Source organism: Euprymna scolopes, chromosome 19, assembly GCF_053919585.1.
Source record: "Euprymna scolopes isolate OS-2025 chromosome 19, ASM5391958v1, whole genome shotgun sequence".
In the NCBI taxonomy this organism is placed as follows: domain Eukaryota; kingdom Metazoa; phylum Mollusca; class Cephalopoda; order Sepiida; family Sepiolidae; genus Euprymna; species Euprymna scolopes.
The window spans coordinates 65,062,967-65,077,651 of NC_136500.1; the positions used below are offsets into that span (position 1 = coordinate 65,062,967).

The 14,685-nt window shown below is 33.6% G+C and overlaps 1 protein-coding gene across 2 annotated transcripts in view; it reads right to left on the reverse strand.

The window, feature by feature from the left end:
• The window catches only part of LOC145240166 (meiosis 1 arrest protein-like), a 644,978-nt gene that overhangs the window by 244,222 nt on the left and 386,071 nt on the right, over nucleotides 1-14,685 (reverse strand). The window lies entirely within an intron of this gene.

Here is a 14,685-nt window from a genome sequence, read left to right on the forward strand (position 1 = left end):
AGAAAAGTAACTTATCTTGGCTTTGATAACATTTATTTGTTATATATTTGTTTTTGTTTTTTTTCACAACTTTTTCGAATCTATGTGTACAGTAATACAAACACCCATTTTGTGTTAGATAGATAAAGTACAATTGTTGAATGTTACTGTTTTGATTATATTCGTTGGGGGGGGGACAATTAAATAATCAAGAAAGATTAAAATGAAGCGAAATTTAAGTTTCCGTTCCATTTTTACAACAACCGTAAAACAGTGCATACTCAGCAAGTTTTATCGTATTTTATTTTTTTTTTTTCATAATTAATGATGGAAGTATTTTTCTGTTTATTTTCTTAACATCTGTTAAAAAAAAAATAATTTGTACATTCTCTTGAAAAAAAAAACCAAACTTTTCTCTACTTTCACATGTGTTCCATTTTAACAAACTGAGCCACAGCAACGCGTGGCCGGGTACAGCTAGTCTAGCAATAATCCAGACTAATGGATGCACAGATGCCACTAAAAACATAGGTCCCTCACTGATAAACTGAGGGATAATATTACAATACTAATATTACAAATATTATAATACTAATATCAAAAATATTACAATACTAATATTACAAAAATTATAATACTAATATTAAAAATATTACAATATTTATATTACAAATATTACAATATCAATATAACACATATTATAATACTAATATTACAAATATTACAATATTAATATCACAAATAATATAATACAAATATTATTAATATAATACAAATATTACAAATATTATAATACTAATATTAAAAATATTATACTAATATTATAAATATTACAATACTAATATTACAAATATTACAATAATAATATCACAAACATTATATTATAATACTACTATTACAAATATTATAATACTACTATTACAAATATTATAATACTACTATTACAAATATTACAATACTAATATTATAAATATTACAATACTAATATTGTAAATATTATAATACTAATATTGTAAATATTACAATCCTAATATCACAAATATTATAATACTAATCTTACAATTTTTACAATACTAATATCACAAATATTATAATAGGAATCTTACAAATATTATAATATAAATATTACAGATATTATAATACTAATATCACTAATATTAGAAATATTATAATATTAATATTATAAATATTAAAATTCTAATGTAACAAACATAATACTAATATTAGAAATATTATAATACTAATAGTACAAATATTACAATACTAATATCACAATTTAATCATACTATTATTGTAACATTGGGAATCCTAGCTTAAATGCTATTTAGGTAGTTGTAGAAATAGCAAGTTATGTAGGTATATGTTCGATACCCATCAGCGAGTTTAATGGGGTCACAGAAGGTTAGATTTGGCACTCATCAAACTCAAGTCACCTTTAGTCAACTTAGTTAGATGCACCGGAAATTAGGGGTAACGGGCATTGTGGTCATAGGTTTCCGGTTGGCAACCACATGTGAGAATGGTTTTGGTCTGCAGCTGGAACAGACTAGGGTCCATGATAGGATTGCCTTTAATAAACGAATCGAAGCTTCAAACCATTTCGTGTTATCGATGCATCTGCAGCAGTAAGTACCACTCCCCATGAGATGTCAGCCCAGTGATAAGAAGATATCCGCTGGGCAAGGCAACAGGTATGTACACATTATATATTTGCGCATACATGTCGAGACCTTTCAAGGCAAGAAACTGTGTAAGAATAGAACATACACACACATCCATATGAATAAGAACACATGTAAGAACACACAGACTTTAAAAAGTACCCTAAAGTAAAAAGAATCGCAAAGAAACAGTAAAAGAGAACGATCAGCATAATAAATAAACAGGACCCAAAAGACAATCTTTAATATTATTACAAATATTCAATACTAGCTGTACCCTGCCATCCGTTGCTGTGGCTCAATTTGGTGTAATGGAAAATTCTAATAAAAAGAGAAAATGCATGTTTCTTATATTCTTAGTACAGCAATCCATTCCAAAAAGTAAAATAAAAAAGGCGAAAATGAAAAAAAATGGTACTCTTGCAGAATTGGATCCTGATCCTCGGGATTACCGTCAATCATGGCTTGGGCTCGACCAACACTCAGTGGATAAAGTTGAACGTAGCAAAAATGTTGAAACGCTAAATGTTTTTGTTTTTTTTGTTTTCTGTATACAAAAATGTGAGTTAGTAATTGATATTTGAGTGATTCGGGGGGGGGGGGGGGGTGTTACTATACACAGATTCGAAAAAGTTGTCAAAAAACAAATGAATGAAAGGTAAGGTAAGTTATGTTTCTACCTAATTGGATAATTGTTTAGTGTTTTTATGTAATGTAAAATGTTTAATCGGCTCGAGAAACAGAAATGGTTGCAGACTCTGTTGAATACGTTAAGTTTGGGAAAGTAAGTTGAAAACTAAAAACTATAAAATACAGTGCCAAAACCCCACCGAATATATGTTACCATGAGATAGGCTGACATAATCGGTGGGTTTGTGACAGTATTTTGTATAGATTTTTTTAGTTTTAACTCACTTTCTCTAACTTAACGTAATCAACAATGTCCGCCACTATTTGTATCTTTCAAATACACCAATAAACACTGTTTTTCGAGCCCACTTAATGTTACATTAAATGAAAAGGGTTTGTATTACTAAACACAGATACAAAGAAGTTGTCAAAAAATAAATATATAACAAATAAATGTTATCAAAGGCAAGAAAAGTAAATGTTATACCTAACTAGATAACATTGTAGTGTTTTTATGTAATGTATAATGTTTAATCGGTTCAAAAACATGCAGTGTTTATCGGTATATTTGAAAAATATAAATGGCGGCAGACTGTATCGAACACGTTAATTTTGGGGAAATTTTGGGAAAATGAGTTTAAACTAAAAAACTATACAAAATACTGTTAGGAACTCACTCAATATATGTTACTGATATGTAGGCTGACATATAATCAGTGGTTTTAAACTTTTGCTCGATACAGATGACGACTTTTAAGAGTCCCTTTTAGTGATTACCTGGTTTGAGGATATTTGTACAACGGCAAATCTGACCCAAAAATCCGGTATTATTTTACTTTAAGGCCCGTCTCATGTTCGTATATAACGAAATATTTTATTGTAGATTTCAGTGTACTAAAACCGAATCTGCAAACCGTTTCCGTCGCAAAACGAAAGTTTTCATGATATGAAGAAATTACTTTTTCGAAAAGTGGGTGATTACTTTTCAATGTAAATTTAACTTAGAATGAGCACCCACTTTCTGACCACCTGAGAGAGGGGCATTTTTCTGTGTGTTTCTTGGCTAAAAAGTTTTTTGTTTGATCTCTTTTGCATTTTGCAATTTAAACAGATAATTTTAAAGTATTTTCCAAGGGTAGAAAGAAAGTCCCCCCCAAAAAAATTCGCGGCCACAAAGTGGGTGATCATTTTACGTTAAATTATTATGGAAAAATGATCCTCCACTTTTTAAAACTAACATTTCTTCATATCTTGGAAACTACTCGTTTGCCTTAATTATAAAAGTTATTTTCGTTTTCAGCGGCCCCGAAAACCCGTAAAAGTGGTAATTTTAAAGTAATTTTCGAGGGTGGAGTAATTCTTCATATTGACCTTCTTTTTTTTTTTTACAATAACATAAGAAATTAAGAATTAGACAAATTTATTTTAGGTAGGTTTTTAAAAATAAAAGAAATTAAGATAAGCAAATGGTGCTAGTGCACTTACCAATCCACGCTATTTTTTAAATCGTATTTCCAAGTTTAATTAAAGTTTTATGATATGTTTTTTTTATTCAATTGTAAGGTTAAAGTACAAAAAAATATATATATATATATAATTTAAAAAATAGGTAATTTTTTTTTTTACCCATCTATTAATTAGATAGTTAAATGTTGTAATTCGAAAGTCGTCAACCTATGGTGCACGTGAAAGGCTCATTTCTACCGGAAATGAAATATGGCGGACAGTCTCGTAGTTATGAAAAATATTTTTTATTTTATTTAATATATTTTTATAATTTGCGATCTAAACGATCTTAATTTATTTTAATAACATGCAAACATTCCTTGACTTTACACATAAATTTTCTGAAAATTTCAATTAAATTGGTAATGTAGAAATATGGTTTTATGGACTTTGAACGAACCAAGAATTACATTTTTATATATATAGATTATAATACTAATATTACAAATATAATACTAATAATATTAATATTATAAATATTAGAATACTAACATTACAAATATTATAATACTAATATTACAAATATAATACGAATATTACAAATATTACAATACTAATATCACAAATATTATAATACTAATTTTACAAATATTACAACACTAATATTAAAAATATTATAATACTTATAATAAAATATTAGAATACTAATAATAAAATATAATATTAATATTACAAATATTATAATAGTAAAATAAAAAATCTGAATTTTATAAATATTATAATATGAATATTATTACTATTATAATACTTACATCATAAATATTATAATACTAATCTTACAAATATTATAATACTAATATTACAGATATTACAATACTAATAAAATATAATACTAATATTACAAATATTACAATACTAATATCAAAATATTTTAATACTAATATTATAAATATTATAATACTAATATTACAAATATTATAACACTAATATTACACATATTATAATATTAGTCCTACACATATTATAATACTAGTATTACAAATGTTATTACAAATATTACAACACTAATATTAAAATATTATAAGACTAATATTACAAATATCATGTGGCTACACGAGGGAGTAAGCATCAGAAAAAAAAATGTGACAGCAAGGTGCTTAACAAATTCGTCCACGCAATTCTGAATAGCACCGTTGAATCGACATGCTACACCAAGACCAAATACCATTGGATCGACACAGGCGTTCCCAAGTAGAATCAAACAATCTAGCAAAATCGACATACCACAATACGAAAATCCAATAACATGAGACACGTTATTAAAAAAAGTTTATTTTAAAACCCGCAAATAACTTATTGGCTTGTTCTTTTCATAGCCATGAGGTGAAACCAAATCGTTACTTTGGGGTAAGATGGGTGTAGTTCATTAGTGAACTTGATTTGCTATCGAAAAATCTCAGGTTTGCTTTTCACCTCACGTAGGCCTCACTCATATGGTTTTGTGCTTTCGCGCACGCTCGACACTTATTACAATACTAATATTACAAATATTACTGTACTAATATTAAAATATTATAATATCAATATCACAGATATTACAATACTAACATTCTAAATATTACAATACTAATATTACAAATATTATAATACAAATATTACAAATATTATAATACTCATATTACAAATATCATAATACTCATATTACAAATATTATAATACTCATATTACAAATAGCTTCTTAATGTAACATTACATGTATTACTGAATCTACATCACATTTCTCAAACACTTTGCATCAAAATGTCAAAGACGTCTTGAAGTTATTATCTCACTAGTGTGCACCTTCCATAAAAATGACATAAAAAATATATCTACTGAACAAACTGATCATGAAGCAGCCATTTTCCAAATTTAAGAACTTTTGCAAATTGTTGAGGATTAAGGTGCGTAGTTGTATGGTATGAAGAAAGTTTCATTTACGACTCTTGTTTTGCAAGGGTTTCTTCAAGTGACACCACAAAGAGTTCTTCATTAAACTCACCTGGATCCCTTCTCCCCGTTTCCATGGGTTATCATCTGTAATGGTGCAAAATATTTTTTCATAAATTTTAGAAACAATCTTCCAAGTGTGGATATTTAATGTATTTATTTGCTTCCCCACCAAAGCAAATTAGGCACAAGGCCGTTTTTAATGTGGGTTAAAAACCAGCTCCCTTAAAAGTAGGCAAAAAGGGGGCACTCTGGTTACCAAAAATAATAATTGTCCCAGTATAGAGGGTTCTCCCTCCATTGACTGGTACAAATTATCTTAAGTGCAGCATCTGCAGAACAGATACTACACTTAAATCTTTCATTCATGTTAAAAATACAGTCAAAATCAACGATGAACAAAAACTTAGGCACATGGCCAACTCAAAAGGGGGGATTGTGGAGGTCGTTGGTCATTCTTGTCACTCCAGAACTAAACAAAATCAAAAGTTTCTCCCAGCTAGTATCTTCTTTCACCATAATAGCGCATTCACCTTTTCATATTGGGGAACGTCCTACTTAACTCCCAATTTTTAAAACATTTTTTATTGACGTGTAAAAACAAAAAAGATAACAATAAAATGGTACAATAATTCATTTGTGTCGAGGGCGGGGGAAGAAAAAACAAGAGGTGATTAGTAAGACCCTCCCCACCCCGTCTAGTTGATAGACTGCCCGTTCCACTAGGTTTGTAAAAGGAACCTCGCTTCTGCGGATCAGTCTCTAGGTGAGGATGCCCTCTAGATGGGGGTGACTGGAGAACAGAAAAATTTTGTGGGTAAGGGATGGGGGTTAGTTTGTATTTCTTTCTCTCCAAGATGGGTAAAATTTAGAGTAAGGGGTTAAAACAAAAATTACAAGTAAGAGGGGGTGGGGATCTTGGAGGCTTCCTAATCGGGGAGGGATAGAACACACACTCAGCTAGCTGAGAGGCTACTTGTTTAATTTTACTTTACGGAACTGCGCGTTCCACACCTAGGCAGGGAACACATATTCAAATTTTGCTCCTCTTCATGCACGCAGATTTGCTACATGTATCCATCTTCTGTCAAATGCTGCATTCTTCTATCACATCTGATTTTCACCCGTAGTGCTGTTTAAAGAAAGCGATCAGATCCTGATCAGAAAAAGACAACCCGCCCTCCCGGAAACCTTGCAGACGCGATGTCCAAATCACCATTCTCGCCACGGCCAGGATCGTAACGTAGATCATTTGTTTTTCCCGGTCCCACGGCGGCCTCACGTTGACAACGACATTGGATACAGTAATTGGGCGAGGATGCTCAGGATCGATGCGAGCCGTCACTTCACTGACATACGACCAGTACTGGCAGAGTTCGCGGCAATCGAAAAAAGCGTGATCAGTAGTTTCTACAGCCGTTGTCCCACAACGGGAACAATCAGCAGACTCCAAAAACCCGAAACTGCATTGTATGTTGTTGAGTGGAATGCATTTCGGGTCAATCGCCAGGTCAGAGAGAACTTCAAATTGTTTCAGATGACTCGAACCTGGCGCCCAGCTCCACGCGGAGCGGATCTCTCTTTGCTGCCAACCCAAACGCACTCATAACGAGTCGTCGTCGTCGGCCCCCTTCACTAGATCCCTGTGGAGTTCCCTACGAGTAGCAGTCACAAGGTTGCTGGACCTTGGTAGTTGTTTTAGCGGGGCTCGGCACTCTTTCATGTAGGCAGATTCTCCCCGCGCCGACTCTCAATAGAAGGGTTGAGAACAAGGTCGGAGAAGGCGGCAGTAACCACGGGGTGCCATGGTTGGTCATCTTGCATATAGTGGCTCAGGAAGGCCAGCCTCTCAGCATCTCGATGACACTTCAAGTCCGGCATTCCCAAGCCTCCCTCACACGGACGTTGAATACAGACCTGTCTGCTCACCCAGTGTCTTCCTCTGTCCCAAAGGAGCAAGGACAAGAGTTTGACAAGAGCTTTTAGGAGTTGTGCAGGCAGGTGAAGTATGGCCAGTCGGTAAAGGATGAGAGGAAAGACGTAAGTGGCGAACGCCTCAGCTCTACCCTTTAAGGAAAGTTTCCTAGGAAGCCACGAATTGACTGCAGCCTCCATCTTTGATCATACCGCCAACCAATTCTTGTCAAGCTGGAGACCTCGGTCCAGACCACACGCTGAGGATCCGAACCGGGCCATCTGTCCAGCTGAAGGGCGCTGGGAGGTTTGCGTTGCCACTCCAGGCGGCCAACCGCAGTCCTACCGACTTGCTGCGGTTTATCTTGGTCCCTGTGATTCTTTTGTACTGTGCGAGTGCCTCCGACACGATCTCAATGTCTCTGAAGCCCGACACGAAGACCGTGACATCATCGGCGAACGCGGATACCTTGGCAGCTGAGCCGCCAGGCAGAGCCATTCCGCGCAGGGCCAAATTTGCCTCCCCATGTCTCAGCTTGCGGAGCAGAGGCTCCAAGGCCAGGACATAAAGCAGGGGCGACAGCGGACAACCCTGACGAACCGATCGAGAGATAACAAAGGGTTTTGAGCACTTTCCGTTGACTTGCACGACAGCCGTGGGCTGTTGATACATTACGGCGATCCACTTGCAAAATTCCAGTTTAATTTTGTTCTCTGTCAAGGCAGGATAGGCTGTTTTTAGCAGCTCCTGCTCAGATGTGGCAGCAGTACTACATCCTTGGATGTACTTGGCTTTTATACAGATAGAGAATTGCATCAGCAATGAGATATCTTCTGGAGCAGTAGAAGGATCCCACCATTTTCACAGCGACCTTGGCAACAGACTTGATGTAAGTGTTCCATTTCAGGTCAGGAGTAAAGATCAAGCCCAGAAGCTTGTCAAAACATGGAGCCCCCTTCCCTAGACGAGACCCATTCATTTCAATTGGTGCCAGATGGGGATAAGAGCGCTGATGATGTAAAGATAGGAGCTTGGTTTTAGATGCATTAAAAGTAACCAGCCACATCTTCCCCCACTATACCACATGCTCAAGATCAGAGGAGAGAGAATCAGAGAGAACTTTGTCATTTATAGCCTTTGATGTGTTGCCATAGATGGTCATATCATCAGCATAGATGTCAATGAATGATTTAATTATGTGTTTTGGGAGATCATTGATGTAGATCAGAAACAGAGTTGGGTCCAGGATGGACTCCTAAGGGACTCCAGCATTAATACTCTGGGCCTCTGATTTCTGCCCATCAACCACTACTCTTATGAGCCTATCAGAGAGAAATGATTTAATAATTGAGAAAACATTTCCAGTTATACCACAGCTGGAAATCTTGTGAAGTAGGCCTTTATGCCATACCTTATCGAATTTAAGTATTATGGTATCTGTTCAGTGCACATTTACCTATAAGTATGGCAAACCACTTATAATTCAATGGCTGTAAAAAAATTTTTTTTTCAAAAATAAACAATTATAAACAGAATGACTCATAGAAATCTATCTATATTCTTTTTTCATTTTAATATACTTTCATAGAAATGTTTCTGTTATGTCACAAAAACTATTTTCTTTACATCACAATATACATTAATTCCATAACTAATATAACGTACTGACCCAACGGGTCATGGATAGTCTAGTATATTTCTAAATATGGGTCATAATACTATCATATGTATTTCCAGGTATGTATCCAAATATTATTTTATCCATTTCCAGATAAGGGCCAGGATATTATTCTAGATATTCTACATATTTTCAAATATTTTGATTTCCTTCTAAAATCTCTGAAAATTCATCTTTTCCAATAAGTCTCCAACCATACTCCTCAGCTTCACCATGAGATGGCTTGATATATAGAAAACCATGATCCCTGAACAAATAGATGAAATGATAAAACACATCATCAATAAAGGCAGCAAAGTGGCCCCAAATAAAATATTAAAATAGGTTTGCTTAGTTAAGGAAGGTAATCCACTGGGAACTGTGCAAATGAAACATGCACTACAACTTAAATAGATGAAGATAAAATAGATTTTTAATTTTGAAGTTATAAATAAAGTAAAGCATGGATTTCCTTCTCATGGATGTTAAATGCAACTGCAGACCTTTACTATCATTACCATTACTAGCCATCAAGGCATCAAGACTATCAATTAGTCTATCAGGCATGTGTATGCAGTGTGATTATATATAGTAGTGAAACCTGGATAGTGAGAGTTGAGGATATGCATTGCATGGAAAGAAATGATGTGAGAACAATACAATAGATGTGTAATGTAAGTCTCAAAGACAGACTTAGTTTTTATGACTGCAGAACAGGATACTTCAGTGGTATGGGCTACATCGAAAGAATGAGTCAGAATTTCCAGGTTAGTAGATGTAGAACAGTTGAGGTAGCAGGTTCAGTTAACAGGGGAAAACCAAGAAAAACATGGGAGGAAATTATAAAAATTATAAAAAGGAACTTGAGAGAAAGAGAGATAAATGCCAATGTGGCCAGAGATAGGTTATTTTGGAAGTCAATTTCTTTTCCAATGCGTACCAGCATGTAAAACAGACATTAAACCAAATATGATTATGATGACGATTTTGATCAAAATGAAATATACTTATCCACACACACTCAGCAATATAGTTTATATGATTATAAAAAATCTATCCCCAAGACTCTAGGAGGAATTTGTGAACAAATAAAACAATTGTCAACTATTTCCCCACTTTCTTATTGTGCTTAAAACTAAAAGAAACTCTATGAGCAAAGTTTCTTTCATACAACTACCTGTCTGTGGAAAACAATACCGTGGAGCTGCTTCATAGCTGACTATAACATGGTCAATTTTAAGTCTAATATAAACAAATTCTTGTTGAACCATCCTTTTAAACAATTCCCACTCAACTTTCACCAGAAAATCCGACTCTCACCCCTAAACCTCATATAAGTATTTTTATTCAAATTTTTAGCTTTCTACGAGTATAAATGTTCAAGTCATAAAGAAAAGAAAGCAGAATGTTTTAGTTGTTGTTTATAATGCGTATGTAAATTTATACATTGTATCTGTATCTACAATCTTTAGTTTATTTTTTAAAGAGTTTAAAATCAAATAACCGGGTAGGATCTCAGCATCAAGACGATGGATAGAGATGAAATGATTATGTCCCGGCTCTATAGATAATTCATAGTCACTGACAATTTTGCATGGAGTATCCATGTATGCTCCTCCTCCTCCTTGTTTTAATGTTTGTTTAACAAGCTAGTGTGTATTGGATGTGGCTTTTAGAAATCGAAGATAATTCAGAGTCACTGACAATTTTGCATGGTTTATCTAGGTATGCTCCTCCTCTGTCTGCTCTTCCTCCACCTCACCATCATATACCTTTTAACATTAGTTTTACATGCTGGCATGTCTTTTAGAAATTGACCTCTATCTCTGACCAGGTCTTTATTTATCCTTCTTTCTCTCAAGGCCATTCTTATCTCTTCCTCCCATGTTTTTCTTAGCCTTTGTTTGTGATGGCAATAAAACAAAGACTGTTTGACATCCTTGACTGAAACTTGGTGGACAGTTCAGATGTAGACTGAAGTTTAGTTTGTGCCAAATATGATTCGATTGCAAAAATGATTGTGATTTTATTAATGATTCAATGGATGGCATTTTTGAGGGAGAGTCATTATCTACTTTAGATACAAAAGTAATTTAATCATTGAGAACCAATGATCCAGCCAAATGACCCCCATAAAAAGTCAACATTAGACTGCATTGTCCAGCAGAGCAGAAAGAATGATCAGGAAAATGACCATCACTATCATCATCATCATCATCATCATCATCATCATCATCATCATTTCATACGGACAGTATATAGAGAGTATCAACCAGAACTTTGAGGTATATAAATAACGTTTCATTCTTAACCGTGTTAACCGTAACATTAAAAAAATTACATATCTAAAAAAGTGAATAAATTGATAAAAGAATAAATTTGGAAAAGTTGTTGACTTTATTTGATTCTCCTTATCTATCACAAGTTAGCGTAAAGTATTACTCTATATAAATAGAATTAAGTTCTCTTGGTAATGTAAACAAAGATAAAACCATTATAATTTCCTTTCCATTAATCTCGAGGAGATCGCATATGGGTCATATCTCTAACTTGTGTTCAAGCAGTCAAGTTTTGAATCTCGATTCAAGATGCTTGCTATGACTAACCACACAATGAAACAATTGTCTGTAAATGACTATAAAAACTTTTTTTTATTTATTCATAACTATTGTGTGTATTATAAGCAGTAGTAATCTAATTTATAAAACTCACTATGTTTGTGTGTTTGTCTGTCTTCATATTTTCAAAATGCATCTCCTCCAAGATGCAAAATAGCAAAGTCGCATAAGGTGGGTTAAATAATTGCATTTTTTTGTAGACTGTTCTTTTCTGGGTTTTTAACTGCTAACAATAGCTGCTGAGGGGTCAAAAATTTTTTTTTTAAATAGAACTTGGCAGTTGTAAGTCGACTAACGTTATTTGTATGCATGCACAAGTATATACATTTATACATTAAAGTCAATTAATTTTTTACTATTTTTTATCCGTCTGACAAAAGGTCACTAAGGCTGGAGCACTACATGCTTTGGTTTTGATTCTATCTGATGGCACTTGTTTTGAAATTACCAATATACAACCATGGTCAATTATAGAACACCTATAAAAAATTGAGATAATAATTTAAACCTACGTATTCAAAGGTTAAGAATTGTACAGTGAACAATTTTCTTTTTTTTTTTCTTTTTGGGGTTTTTTTTTGCTATAAAGCCTGCCTTTAGCTGAGTTTCATCCTAAATTCATTCCAATATTCAAAATGATTCATTGTCATACTAAAGGTTGTTTTTCATTTTTCAGGTAATATTTGACTCCTATTAGTGCTATATTAGTAGATTTAATCGAAAATGCCTCCAAAGAAGCAACTTTCAGAGATTAAAAGGGCACACATTATTGCTTTATCTGATGAAGAATATTCTCAGGTAGAAATTGCCAGGAAGATGGAGTGTTCAAGAAAGGGAGTTCAAACAACGATTAAAAGGTACAAAGAAACAAAGACTTAAAAACAATAAAGGCTGTAAAAAGTCTACAACAACTGCCAGAGAAGACAGATCTTTGAAAAAAGAATCCCTTGCAGATAGGAAGAAAAGTTCTTCAGAGCTTGCTGCTGAACTTAGGGAGGATGCAAACAAAAATATATCAGCTCAAACAGTGAGAATAAGGTTATTAGAGGGATTAAAAGGATGTAAAGCAAGGAAGAAGCCGTACTTGTCTCAGGTCAACAAGAAAAAATGACTGGAATTTGCAAAAAAAAAAAAAAAAAAAACATGAAAATTGGACACCTGATGATTGGGTCAAAATTGTTTGGTATGATAAAAGTAAGTTAACAGCTTCTATTTCCTAAACTTTGGAAGAAACAATTGAAATGTTTATGCGAATATGAATTCATAACATTTATTCAAAAATTGTAACAAATTCTTTTTTCTTTCATCAGATTTTTGGTACCCACTGGAGCGGTTTATATTGACTGTAGGGAAGAAGGGGCATTTCATCCTGATTGTGTGGTTTCAACTGTCACATTTGGAGGAGAAAGTGTACTGGCTTGGGGCAACATGGCTTCTTCATGTACTGGAATGTTGTACACATGTGAAGGCAGAATAAACTCCACGATTTATAATAGCATGTTACCAAACTCCTTTGACTAAAATCCTATATATAATAAAATGATTGCAGAAATTCCCTTCTGAACCAAAGAGCTGTAGGTTTGCAACAACAGATGCAACATACAAATTTAATATGTCTGGACTATTAGCCACTATCTTATGTAACTTTAGAATGCCATTTTAGACACATTTAGTCATTATAATAAAATGCTAGCATTTCATCCTAGGAACAACACCATCACAATCACAGCATCTTTAGAGGAAACAGTCTCTATTTTTCCCTCTAGATATTTAGTCCTCATACCACCACCAGTTAACACCTGGAGGAAATCTACACTTTCTACAGATAATATGGTTTCACCCATCATAACTGGATCATAAACACATACACATAAGATAAGCTTTCCTTTTCCTGATTCATAAATAATAACGGTTCCCTTGACAAAACCTGTTTAATCTGATTGGCTGAGCGCTGAAAATTCTCAAATTCCAGAGTTCAATTCTACTTAATAAACGAACACTTACTAACATTAAAACATGGTGTCACTAACGGATATGTTTTTTCATTAAAGATATGATTCTTTTTATTTTTCATTAGATTTATCGTACATGTTGATAATCAAAACTTTTTTATGCACTTACATTGATATGCTGGGTTTTTTTTTAAATTATATTTACAAGTTATTACAATTGTGTTTTTTTATTTGTGTGTGCAGGCATGTGTGGGTGTGGGTGTGAGTGTGTGTGTGTAGGCTAGATTACAATTCTTCTTATTTTACTTTAATTTGATGTTATTAAAAAATATTTTGCTTGTGCACTTATATTACTATGCTATTTTTAAAAATCGTATTTAAAAGTTATTACAGTCATGTGTGTATGGGGGTGTGCGAACAATGCAAATCAATCTAATACTTGCTTAACAAGACTGAGAGAGAGAGAGAGAGAGAGAGAGAGAGAGAGAGAGAGAGAGAGAGAGAGACTTAGCTGTCGTACAAAGCTAAGACTCTGTAACATCATCTGTGTACAGATACTCCCTCAGGCATTTATCTCTTAAAACTGTCCTGTGGCGATGGAAGTCATTTTTGGGCTCATAGATTTTAAGTGTCTGAGAGAGTGGCACTCGTCTGACAAGACATTGCAATCGTCATATATATATATATATATATATATATATATATATCAACAACTTCTTTTCCAATTTTCGGATATTTTAATCATGTCCAAATGCATTTTATTTCCTTTTGGTGGATTGATTGTTGCTATTTCTTCTGATGGCAAAATAGATTCACTGATTGATATAATAATTATGTG